We start from the raw sequence: 13283 nt of genomic DNA, 5'->3' as shown, positions 1-13283 counted from the left end.
TCACCACATACATAGCATAGTTGGGATTGAAGACGGAACGTTTCTATCGTAGGTTGGTGCACAAGCGTATCTTGCCCATTTGAGCAATCGAGCTAGCGTCTCTCTAGCATTCGCACAACAAGAGCACTTTCCGTGGTTGCACATTTTGAGCTGACCCCTTGGTTGTGCGGATCCCATCTATCTTCCGTGTGTGTGTTCCTAGTGATATCCTTGGGTTTGATCTATTTGCTTTACTTGCATTTTTGTGAACCTTCTCAACCTTATCGATATCTTGACTAACATTTTCTTGAAATTTTGCCACCATCGTAACCAAGCTACTCCATAAGCCTTTTACTTGTAGGTGTGAGAAACAATCCCGGTTCTAATTCTTGTATTGTGGCATTACATTGAGTGACACTTGTTACATCCTCAATCCTCGGAAAAGGTAACTTCCGTATTGTTCTCTCATTTTCCTACTCACCCCACTTGGTTATGATGGATAGGCCAAGTTCGTCGGCGAACCCGCTTTCCGAGGAGCAAGGTGATGATCCCGGCTACGTCACCAAGAGACACTTCTTCATCGCGCAACGAGCTCTCCATCAAGAAAGTGAAGCCTTGCGTGACCTCCTTGACTAACTCACCGCCAACCTTCATCAATCGGAAGTTACGAACCGCGACTACATCGATGACAAGTTCTCTACAAAAATGGATGAACTCCGCAACATGATTGTGCGGCGCCCGTCTTCCTCATCATCGTCAACAAGACGGCGCCACTCAAGCCGCTGCTCAAGTCGGCAATCTTCAGACTACTCCTCTTATGATACAAGCCCCCCCCCCCCGAGCTCAAGCCCCTCGACGTAATGATCCCCAAGATCACCAAGCTCAAGAAAATCCATTCCATGGCAATGGCTTACAAGACCGAGTTCGAGCACGTGAAAGGGCGCGGAAACAAGCGCAGCAACCAAGGGACCAAGAGCAAATACATCCTCAAGTGCAACGTCAACCACCTCAAGACGGTGAGGCAATTCGACAAGCACAAGAGCGACGTGAAGCACAATCCCTAAAACGTGAAGCTCAAGCACTCGAAGCTCAACACACACTCAACGAGGCCACTAGAGCCGCCGAAGAGCGCAACCGCCAAGTCCGTGAACAAGAAGATGCACTTCGCCAAGCACGACAAGAAGAAACCGCTCGACTAGAAGAGCAACAAGAAAGAAGAAACCAAGCGCATATCCCTCGTCCTCCTCCATGGCAAGAACGACACCAAGGGGAGAAAGTGCTTCAAGACCCTCCTCCACGCCAACAGCGACAACTCGAGGAATGAGCATTTGAGGACCTGCTTCCACGGCAAGAGCAACATCAAAACCGCTACTACAATGAAGAACTCCACTACGGCAAGCTCAAGTTCACCATGCCCAAGTTCTCCAGAAGCAATGGCCCCGAAGAGTATCTCTCAATGGCCTTGAAGCTGGACAAGATATTTCGTCTTCACAACTACGACGAAGAAAAGAAGATCACCATAGCCTCCCTCGAGTTCCAAGACTACGTCCTCAGTTGGTGGGAACAAGTGATCGAGCGACGACATACAAGAGGTGAACCACCAATCACAACTTGGACGGAAATGAAGGATGTCCTGAGAGCTCGCTTCGTGCCTACACACTACACCCGTGATCTCTTCAAGAAGTTGCAACTCCTCAAGTAAGGCACGAAGACGGTGGAAGAATACTACCAAGAGATGGAGATTGCCATGATACGAGTCAAGGAAGATGATGAGCAAACAGTGGCATGCTTCTTGAACAACCTCAACCACCCAATCAAGCGGATTGCCGACTTCCAACCATACTCAAACCTTCTCGAGCTAGTTCATCAAGCGACCAAGGCCGAGCGACAAGTGCAAGATGACTTCAAATACTCCAAGTACTCGTCCAAGACCTACGGCTCCTACTCTCAAGCTCTCGTGACTTCGGCAACTCCTACCTCAACTAGAACATCACCAAGTACCGACGACAAGTCAAGTTCCAAGCAAGCTACGCATTCCTCGACTCGTCCTCCGACAAGCAACTACAAATCCAAGACTTCCTCATCTTCGGCACCACCAAACGACCCCGTCAAGACAAGCTCATTCAAGTGCTTCACATGTGGTGGCTGAGGACACAAGTCCTTCGAATGCACCAACAAGCAAACCATGATCTTCGACGATGATGGCACATACGACTCAATGAGTGAAGAAGAAATGGAAGCCCTTGAGCACGTGGACATGCACTGGCGCGAGAACGAAGATGAAGATGATCAAGTCTTTTGTGACAATGATTCAAGTCCCTCTCTAGTGGTCTCCAAGGTCTTGGCGCTCCAACACCACCAAGAAGAAGACAAACGGTGCCACATCTTCCACACCAAGGCCGGCATCAACGGGCGTTCCATGAAAGTCATCATCGACGGCGGAAGTTGTCACAACTTGGCAAGTGAAGAGCTATGTTCCAAGATGCAATTGGTCAAGAAGAAGCACCCCCGTCCCTACAAGGTGCAATGGCTAAGCGACTCTGGCACTATTCAAGTGGAGCATATGGTGCAAGTTTCTTTCAAGATCGGCGCCTACGAGGACACCTTGGAGTGTGACGTAGTTCCTATGACCGTGTGCCATCTTCTCTTGGGACGCCCTTGGCAATTCGACTGCGGGGTCATCCACAACAGAAGAAGAAACCACTATAGCTTCAAGATGAAGGGCAAAGAGAATGTGCTTCAACCAATGTCACCAAGCCAAGTGATCGCCGACAAGCAAGCATCCACCCATCGTGGAGATCCTAGTTAGAGAGTGACCCACCAAAAAGAAAGTGAGCGCCACAAGCTAAAATTGAGCGACTCTTCGCCAAGAGAGAAAAACTTAGTCCTCCTAGCCACAAAAAGAGAGATGAGAGAAGTGTGTGAGAACCCATCAAGTGTCATCCACGTTGTCCTACTTTGCAAAGATGAGGTGGCAAAAACTAACACTCCTAATCCTCTTCCTCTAGTGTTTTCGAACTTGTTGCAGGAATTCGAGGATGTCTTTCCCGATGAGCTACCTCCTGGTCTCCCTCCTCTACGTGGCATTGAACATAGGATCGACCTCATCCCCAGAGCACCTCTTCCGAACAAGGCTCCCTACCGCATCAACCCCGAAGAAACTAAGGAGATCCAACGGCAGGTACAACAACTCATCGACAACGGCCATGTACGTGAAATTTTAAGCCCTTGTGCCGTTCCGGTTATACTTGTGCCCAAGCAAGATGGTAGTTTTCGCATGTGATCCGATTGTAGACCCATCAATGCTATCACCGTTAGATATAGGCATTTTCGTGGAGATCCTTGATGATATGCTAGATGAGCTTAGCGGTGCCACCATTTTCTCAAAAATCGATCTTAAAAGTGGCTATTATCAAATACGCATACAAGAAGGTGATGAATGGAAAACCGCTTTCAAAACTAAATTTGGTTTGTACGAGTGGTTGGTTATGCCTATGGGTTTATCGGAAGTTCCCGGTACATTCATGCGACTTATGCATATTGTGCTTCGTCCTTACATTGGAGTGTTTGTTGTGGTCTACTTCGATGACATATTTGTTTTTAGCAAATCCATCAAAGATCATGTGAATCATGTTAGGGAAGTTTTGCAAACTCTTCGCAAGGAACGTCTTTATGCAAACATGAAAAAGTGCACTTTTGGAGTTGACAAGCTTGTTTCTTGGGTTTCTTTGTTTATTCAAAGGGTGTCCATGTTGATGAGTCTAAAATTGAAGCAATTGAAACTTGGCCCCAACCCACTAATTTGCAACAAGTGCATAGTTTTCTTGGCCTTGCGGGTTTCTATCGTCGATTTGTGAAAGATTTTAGCACTATTGCCGCAACTTGCATGTTTTGAGTAAGAAAAATGCTCCTTTTGTTTGAGGACCTTTGCAATCAACCACTTTTGATGAGCTCAAATCCTTGCTTACTCATGCTCCGATTCTTGCTTTGCCCAACTTTGACAAAACTTTTGAGGTCCATTGTGATGCTAGTGGTAATGGAATTGGTGGAGTTTTGATGCAAGAAAAACGAGCTATTGCATATTTTAGTGAAAAACTCTTTGGTTCTCAACTCAATTATCCGATCTATGACAAAGAATTGTAAGCTTTAGTGCGTGTGTTGCATGTTTGGGAGCATTATCTTAGACTGCATGAGTTTGTCATACATATCAATCATGAGACACTTAAGTAGCTTAAAGGTCAAACCAAGTTGAATGAACGGCATGCTAAATGGAGTGAATTTATTGAATCTTTCCCATATGTGATCAAGTACATTAAGGGCAAAGAGAATGTTGTGGCGGATGCCCTTTCCCGCAAATGCATGTTACTTACTCAACTTGAATTGAATGTTGTTGGATTTGATCATATCAAAGATTTGTATGAGCATGATGTCACTTTTTCTACTCCTTATGCTAAGTGTGTGACGCATACTTCCTGGGAATGATACTATATCAAAGATGGTTATCTTATGAGAGCTAACAAACTATGCATTCCCGAGTCTTCTCTTCATTTGTTACCTTTGCAAGAGGCTCATGGAGGTGGACTCATGGGACACTTTGGACGTGACAAGACTTCTGCCACACTCTCCAAAAACTAATTTTGGCCGAAGATGTTTTGCGATGTTGCTCGCTTCACCAACAGGTGCTCTACATGTTGTAAAGCTAAGTCACAATCTCAATCCCATGGTTTACATATGCCTTTACCTATTCCACATCAACCTTTTGAAGATATTAGCATGGATTTTGTCCTTGGATTACTTGGGACTCAAAATGGCAAGGACTCCGTATTTGTTGTTGTGGACCGATTCTCTAAAATGGCTCACTTTATCCCATGCAATAAGATAGATGATGCTTCATGTGTTGCCAATCTCTTTTGTAGGGAAATCTTGAGGTTGCACGGTGTGCCAAAGACAATTGTGTTGGATCGAGACATCAAGTTCTTAAGCTACTTTTGGAAGACGCTATGCGCCAAGCTCGGAATCAAGCTACTCTTCTCCATGATGTATCACCCTCAAACTAATGGCCAAACGGAAGTCACCAACCAGACACTTGCAACTCTCCTACGCGTGTTGATAAAGAAGAACATCAAGGAGTGGGAGGAGTGCCTACCCATCGCCGAGTAAGCCTACAACCACGCAAGACACTCTACCACCGGCAAGTCCCCCTTCGAGGTTGTCTACGGCTTCGACACATTGTCACCATTGGACATCCTTCCTCTACCTCTTCAAGAACGAGCAAACATGGATGCGAGTGCAAGACCCACCTACCTCAAGAAGATGCATGAAGAAACACGTTCCACGATCGAGCGCCAAATACAATGACTCGCCTCCAAGCTCAACATCAACAAGTCACCGATGGTGTTCCCACCGGGTTATCTCGTATGGATACATCTCCGCAAGGACCATTTCCCCAAGGAGCGCAAGTCCAGGCTACTTCCGAGAGCTGATGGACCCATAAAGATGCTCGCACGCTACCACAACAATGCCTACAAGGTCGACATTCCACGTGACAAGTACAACGTAAGCGACATCTTCAACGTCAAAGACTTGGCCAAGTACCATGGTGATGAAGAGCACGATCCGTGGACGGATCTCTCCCAAGGGGGAACATGATGTGGAGCATCCCTTGACTACCCGCACCGACACTCCATCACAACTACAAGTACCGAGAGGACCGATGACAAGAGCACGTGCACGCAACATTGAGAACGAGGTCACTTCTTTCCTCTCCGAGTTTCATTCGGTTTCACATGAGAATGAGATTCTACCTCAAAGATATACGCTATGCATTCTTAGGTACATCGAAGATGATCATGTGAAGGAGAAGACGGAGACTCGAGCATCCATGGAGCAAGGGAGAGGAGAGGTGAACGAGAAGAGTGAAGAAGGGAGCAAGATGGCCAAACCCCCAGGACACCCCGAGTGCCCGGTCCCTCCAACACCGGGTGCTCCACTTGGAGATCAAGCCCTCCTCTTGGAGAAGATCCTCTTGGATGCAAGACCTCACTTAGTGGGAAGAACTTTATCCTAGTGCTATTTTCCCTGAATTGTTCATGTAATCTTGTGGATCTCATGTATGCTACTCTAGTGGATGTGATATTTGGGTTTGTTTGAGTGATTTGTTCCTTGGGTTCTTGAGTTGTTCTTCCTCGTTGCCCCCTCCAAGTGTGAAAAGATCCTCTCTAGTGTTTCACCCTGCAACACGTTCCGTTGTCGAGGTACGATGTTAGGAGGGGTTACTAATTTCACGTATTTGTGGTGGTTGCACATTCCTTGAGCCTGCTCGCACATGTGGACATACAAGACCAAGTCTTTCGATGTGCGATGCACCCCATTTTGATGATGTATACATGGCCAACACGTTGATTTTTCCCCCTGCTTCGAGGACGTGCAACCCCAAAGGATGATGAACAACAAGAACTAAATGAAGAGCATAAATACACGAAGAAACCCAGAAATGTTATGTTGTTGCTATGAAAACAACTTTCGACTAGGTAATTCCTTGAGTAATATGGTCAGAACCAAAAATATTGTGGATGTTGTTAGCAAGGTCAGGAAAAGAAATAGTTCACTTGGACATGTACGAAGGCCTTCTAGCGAAGATCATTGTACAATTACAAGATTTGTCGATGATAAGTCAATTCATCTATGAACCGACCCTCATCGCCACTCTAGCGACTTTGGAGGACACCTTTCCATCAGACTTCACCAAAATACGAGCAAAAAAAACTATACGAGGCATATGAAAAGGATGGAACATGCTGTAAACCAACACCACGTCCGCCTCTTATCCTTCCATGTACTCACGCACCGATATGTAGTAGTCTTCCATAAGTGGATCTATATAAGGGGAACCGTAGAAGGGGATCAACTCCTTTCACCTAGTTTAGCATGTCTCATGTACAATATTGCTGGCACTTACCGCCTCAATCACCTCCATCATCAGAACCCGGCGAGTTCCCCTGACTAGGCAAGTCCCTGTCGACATCGTAATACTCTATGTTCTCCATATATAAATAAAGAAAGAGCAAGGAAGGAAGTACGGATTTTGTCCATCTTGAAGTCCTGAAACCTGGGTATATCGTGTGTCCTTGTGTTATGTTTCCAAGTCCCATATGTGTCGTGATGTGGCTTCCCCTAAACTAAAATTTCCACTTAGTACTGATACGTCTTCAACGTATCTGTAATTTTTTATTCTTCCATGCTATTATATTATCAATCTTGAATGCTTTATATGCAATTTTATATCACTTCTGGGTACTAACCTAATAAATCAGTGCCCAGTGCCAGTTGCTGCCTTTGCTTGTTTTTGGTTTTCAGAAAATCAGTACCAAACAAAGTCCAAACAAGATGAAACTTTACGGAGATTTTTATGGACTGGAAGGGACCCTAGAACGTTCGGGAGGAGGCCAGAAGATCTACATGAGAGTCATGAGACCACTCGGCATGGGGGGCGCGCAACCTGAGCTCGTGGGTCCCACACAGCTCTGTTTGACCTAATTCAATACCCTTTGGAGAGTTTGATGATTTAACATTTATAAAAGTGTCCAAAATGAAGATCCAAGGCCACAAACACATCGGGCTTTTCACTATAAATCCAACGAGCCCTAGAACATCAAAAATTGAGTTTCATAACCCACAAGTATAAGGGTTCGCGATAGTCTTCAAGGGTAGGATTTCACCCAAATCTATTGATTCGACACAAGGTGAGCCAAAGAATATTTATGAGCCTTAGCAGTTGATCATCAATTCAGCCACAACTGGGAAATTATATCTCTGTAGCAAAGTATTTAGTAGCACAATAGTTTGATAGTAGAAATAGCAACATGAACATAAACAGAAGCAGTTTATAGTGATTGTAGCAGCAAAACAACAATAGTAACTTAGCAAAGATCAATATGAGAAAAGCGTAGTGTCGGGGAAATGACACCTATGAGACCACGGGGGTCCCTTCTACGGTTTGGCAGGGAACAGGGGCTAAGCAAAGAGCAGATCTAGTGATTAACACCACGGGTCTTTACCCAGGTTCGGGCCGCAAAGATGCGTAAAACCCTAGTCCTGCTTGATTGTGTATTGAGTGTTCTTGAGCTTTGGCTCGTTGCTACGCATGCAGGTTGGGCCGAGAGGTCCAAAAAGCTGAATCTTCCCTCAGTACGCCGCGGGCCTCCTTTTATACACCAAGGGGCTGCCACAGTGGCATACAGGAGGTGTAAAGTAACTACAGTGTATGCAGGAGTTGTAAACCGCTATGGTACACATGCTTATCTGGGTCATCTAAGGACAAATGCATTAAATGCGCCACTTACATGCCCTCTAGCTTCATCAGGGACGGGGAGAGAGCCCATCCCATCCGTTGTCGCCCCACCCCGTCTCGACACGCGTCCATGCCGATGGGGCATGCAGTGCCAAGTTGGGTGGCCAGCTGCTGCGCTGGAGAGGTGGCGGGGCCTTCACGAAGATTTGCATGCCACCACGCGGGCGCCTGCCAGGATGACAGGTCAGCCCCACACACTAGAGTGGTGACTGGGCAGCTGAGTCTGGCCGCGGTTTTGCCGATGTCCCTAGCAAGGATCTTGCCGGGGCCTCGTGGGCGTCCTCGATAGGGATCCTGCCGGGGCCTCGTGGGCGTCCTCGGCAGGGATCTTGCTGGCGTCTCGTCTTCTGGCCTTCACAAAGATCCGCACGCCACTTACCCGCGCCCTTGGATTCTGGTCTTAACGTTGTCGATGGTGTCAGAGCTCCCAACCATGAGGGAGGTGCTCTAGTTGGTTCTCTCTAAGCCGTCACGGAAAGGACCTTGCCGGGGTCTCGCAAGCCGCCCTGGCAAGGATCTTGCCGGGGGTCCAACTCTTCCTCTATTCTCTGACTTGGCTGTTTTTCTAAGTCTTGTATCTGTCCCCGCTCGCCCTTTTCACGCCTTGCCGCGGAGTGGCTACGACTTCCCGTGCACAAGTATGGGGTGCTAAAGAACCCAACCTTTAGTACACCGACTGGAGCCCCCGGGCCTGGGCCATACTCGAATGCGAGGCGTTGTTTGGCCAGGACAAAACAGTGCGCGGGCACATGTGGAAGGGAATACTTGCTGTAATCTTCTCGTCCGCTGCCCTTTCCCATGATCTGTATTGACTGCGCGTCATGGGGGTCATTCCTGGGGTGGTTGCAACGTGCCTGTGCCTGCGCCAATGCCTACACACCGAACAATAAAGAGGCAGCCCCGCGCCTTCCCCATAAAAAGAGGAAACTGCAGGGGCGCTGCTCATTTACCCATTTTGCCCATTCCAATCTAGGAAACCGCCGCCCCCTTCTTCTTCCTCGAGCCCAATCCAAAGCTCCCTTCTCCACCCATCGCCGCTGCGCCCTCACTGCTTCCGGTCCCCCTGCTCTCCGTCGGCCTCCTTGGCGCCCAAGAACAAGATAAAGGGGTTGCTCCAGGGGAGCGAGGAGGTGGACGATGCACTGGTGACGAAGATGAGGGAGGACACCGTCTTTGCTCCCGAGCTCAACACGCGCGCTAAAGGAGCGGTTCCAGTTCATGTGGGGGAGGGAGACGACGGGGCATCCCGCCACCCGCGTCATCCCCGGACCCAACGGCGCGCCAGGTCCAGATCGATATCCCTCGTTTGTTGACTATCTTTACTGCGGGCTTTGCCCCCCGTACTCGGATTTCTTCATCAACATTATGTACACCTTCGGCCTCCATCTTCTTGACTTCACACCGAACGCCATGGCGTGTATGGCCATCTTTTCTCACCTATGTGAGAACTTTGCCGGGGTGACCCCCAACACGGCGCTCTTCAGCCACTATTTCCTCCCCCGCATCCAGCCAGGAGGGGCACTGTCCGGTTGCGTCACCTGGATCCCGAGGGCCTGTTGCAAGGAGACATACCCAAACGGGACCCAGAAGGAGAAATGGGAAGAGTGGCAGCATAGGTGGTGCTGGATTGTGGAGAAGGAGCCGCACCCATTCTACACCCCCTGGCAAACGCAAGTCATCCGCCGCGGCAACTGGGGTAGCTTTGACCCTCAGGACAAGAAGCCCATAGTTGACATTACCAGAATCCACCGCCTCAAGTCTGCCGGGCTCACCTTGGAGATGACCGGGGCAGATTTCATCTGCCGCCGCATTGCCCCTCTACATAACAAAGGGAGGCCGGCTTGGGATTTCCGGAACACGGCGGACATCATGAGGTTGCGCCCTGGTCTGAATCAGAACTTCATCATGTTGCACCACGCGTCCCTTTGCTCGAAGTTGTTCCAGCTCAAGGTTGACAAGCCCGGCAAGGCCGGCAGGACTGAGGAGGCCGGCAAGGTTGAGGAAGTCGGCAAGCCGTTCAAGTTCCCGGCGGTCGTGGTCTCGACCAGACTTGGGCTGAGTAGGATGCGGCGCGGGTGCAGGAGTTCTTCGATAGTTTGTCGGAGCGGCCCGTCCGCGAGGAGAAGTAGCTTGTCCGCGACACCACCGTTGAGGAGGTGGCGTACATCGCCAACAGGGCGGAGGAGGCGGCCCTTGCCGAAGCGGCCGGCAGCGTTGGCTTCCGGGAAAGCGAGGCCGGGGCCGAGGAAGACTTTGCCGAGCCGGTGGAGTCCACCGGGGAACACAGCAGCACTGCCACCGAGGGTCCTTCTGCCGGGGAGGCGGATGAAGAGGCGGACGAGGACATGGACGAAGAGGAGCCGGCCGAGGAGCCCCCGGTTAAGGGGAGGAGGAAGCGTGTCCTCCGGCGGTCTGGCTCCAGCGAGCCAGTGTGGCGAGCCCCCTTGCCCAAAGAAGTCCTCGCTAAGAAGGCGACTGGCAAGGCCGCACCGCGGAAAGGGGCCTAGGCACAACCTGCGCGTCATACGAGGCGCACGGCCGCGGCGGTGGAGGAAGCAGCGGTCGCCGCCTCAGTCAGGGCCAAGCGACCCCGGTCTCCATCCCTGCCCCTTCGCACGACACCATACCAGAGGCCGATTATGACCTCTCTGGCATGAGCCCGAACAGGAGGGGGGTAGAGGAAGAGGACGAAGAAAGGGCGAGTGAGTGCTCCACCACCTTCTCCATTCCTTTAATTCCTGTCCTGGTTATCTTGCTTGATTTAACTTTGTCTTGGCTTGCTTTTGCAGGGACACGGAGACACTGGCGCAGAGGATGGCGAAGAGGGCCAAGACCTCGACGGGAGATGAGCCCCCGAAAAGCACCTCGAGCATGCCAGAGGTGATCATGATCAACCTAGGCCCAAGCCCACGACGTAGCCCCCGACTCAGCCCCCAGCATGAGTCCACTACCCACTTTCCGTTGGCGAGCGCTGGGGCGTGTCTTTTCACCACCAGTTTTGCTGGGTTTGCAGGGGAAGAGCGGCAACAGGAAGGGCGTCACAGGCCGCCCCCGACACACCTCCTCCATTAACCACCACACGACTCAAGGACGGGTCCCCGGCAAGGGCTTCCACAAGTGAGCCCATGCTGCCAAGGGAGAGATCTGCAGGAAGCCCTTCCCCCGATGAGCCCACGCATGCGGAGGAGGAGGCGGCAGGCACAGGTGCCGGCGGCCCCATCCCAGAAACGAGCGTCGACGGGGAGGGAATCATTCCTCCCAACTCGTCATAGGTAAGCCGCCTGCCTTCCGGTCTTGATCTATTCCCTAGCATAATATTTTTCTTTTTGCCTTTAAACTTAGATCTTGGCTTCATCTTCTTCCCCTCCTTGGTTTTCAGACATCTCCTCGACGGTTTAGATGGATGTCGACAACACCGTTGAGGAGATCGCCAAGGATGCCGCCGCTCAGGCCGACGAGGTTGCCGCTGACGAGGCCACTGTCGGTGTCAAAACCGGCGGATCTCGGGTAGGGGGTCCCGAACTATGCATCTAGGGTCGATGGTAACAGAAGACGGGGGACACAATGTTTACCCAGGTTCGGGCCCTCTCTATGGAGGTAATACCCTACTTCCTGCTTGATTGATCTTCATGAATATGAGTATTACAAGAGTTGATCTACCACGAGATCGTAATGGCTAAACCCTAGAAGTCTAGCTTGTATGACTATGGTTATGAGTCTTCGTGGATCTGGACTAAGCCCTCCGGTTTATATAGACATCGGAGGGATCTAGGGTTACATAAGGTTGGTTACAGAGAAAGGAAATCTTCATATTTGATCGCCAAGCTTGCCTTCCACGCCAAGGAGAGTCCCATCCGGACACAGGTGGAGATTTCGGTCTTCGTATCTTCACAACCCATTAGTCCGGCCCCTGGCTAACAGGCCAGACGCCCGAGGACCCCTTAGTCCAGGACTCCCTCAGTAACCCCTGAACCAAGCTTCAATGACGAGGTGCCCGAAGCGCAGATTGTCTTCGGCATTGCAAGGCGGGTTCCCTTTCCCGAATTCTCCAAGATAGTCTTCGGGCGCGAAGAATGCATCCAGACCTGTAACACAAGCACCACACACAGTCGCAGAGAGTATAATATTCCATGAGTCTAATCCGCCGACTACTTTTTGTAATGTGACATCACATCCACCCAGATATTATTTCGAACCATTTTCGTTTGCTGTTCCGCGTTTCAAGATGCGGTTTCCATTGGCATGTCTTGTCAAAGCAGAGATCGTGTCCTCTTATTGCGGGATCCTCATTAATACGGGCATGGGTAACCCAACCGTGCCGTTTGCACAGCCCTTGGGAATAGGCGAGTTTTAAGGCGATTGGGGAGGCGCTTGATATTTACTGCCTTTATAAGGGGATAAGGATTCCCTTTCTTCACCCACGCCTTCTCTCTCTCTGCCGTTCCATTCTCAAGCTCCAGCGCCCAAGTTCTTGACTCTTCCGCCTCAAGCAAGCATTCAACCATGTCCGAATCCGGAGCTAGAGGCAAGTGGATGGCCTCCTCCGTCAAGAAGAAGGACATCAAGGAACTCCGGGAGGCCAAATACCTGGCCAAGGAGATCGTTCACCGAGTCCCGGCCATGGGACAGATCGTCCCTACCCCAAAGCCCCATGAGAGGGTTGTATTTCTCACACATTTCGTCCGCGGGCTGGGATTCCCTCTCCACCCATTTGTCCGAGGACTGATGTTTTACTACGGGCTGGACTTCCATGATCTAGCCCTCAACTCTATCCTCAACATCTCGGCATTTATTGTCGTGTGCGAGGCCTTTCTCCGCATCCCATCTCACTTTGGCCTATGGCTGAAGACCTTCAATGTGAAGCCGAAGGTGGTGAGCGGCCAACAAGCAGAGTGCGGAGGTGCCATGGTGGGCAAGATGCCCAATGTCACCTAGCCCGAAGGCTCCTTTGTGG

The sequence above is a fragment of the Triticum urartu genome, chromosome 5 (genome assembly GCF_003073215.2).
Source record: "Triticum urartu cultivar G1812 chromosome 5, Tu2.1, whole genome shotgun sequence".
NCBI classification, from domain to species: Eukaryota; Viridiplantae; Streptophyta; class Magnoliopsida; order Poales; family Poaceae; genus Triticum; species Triticum urartu.
This window is presented reverse-complemented; position numbering follows the sequence as displayed.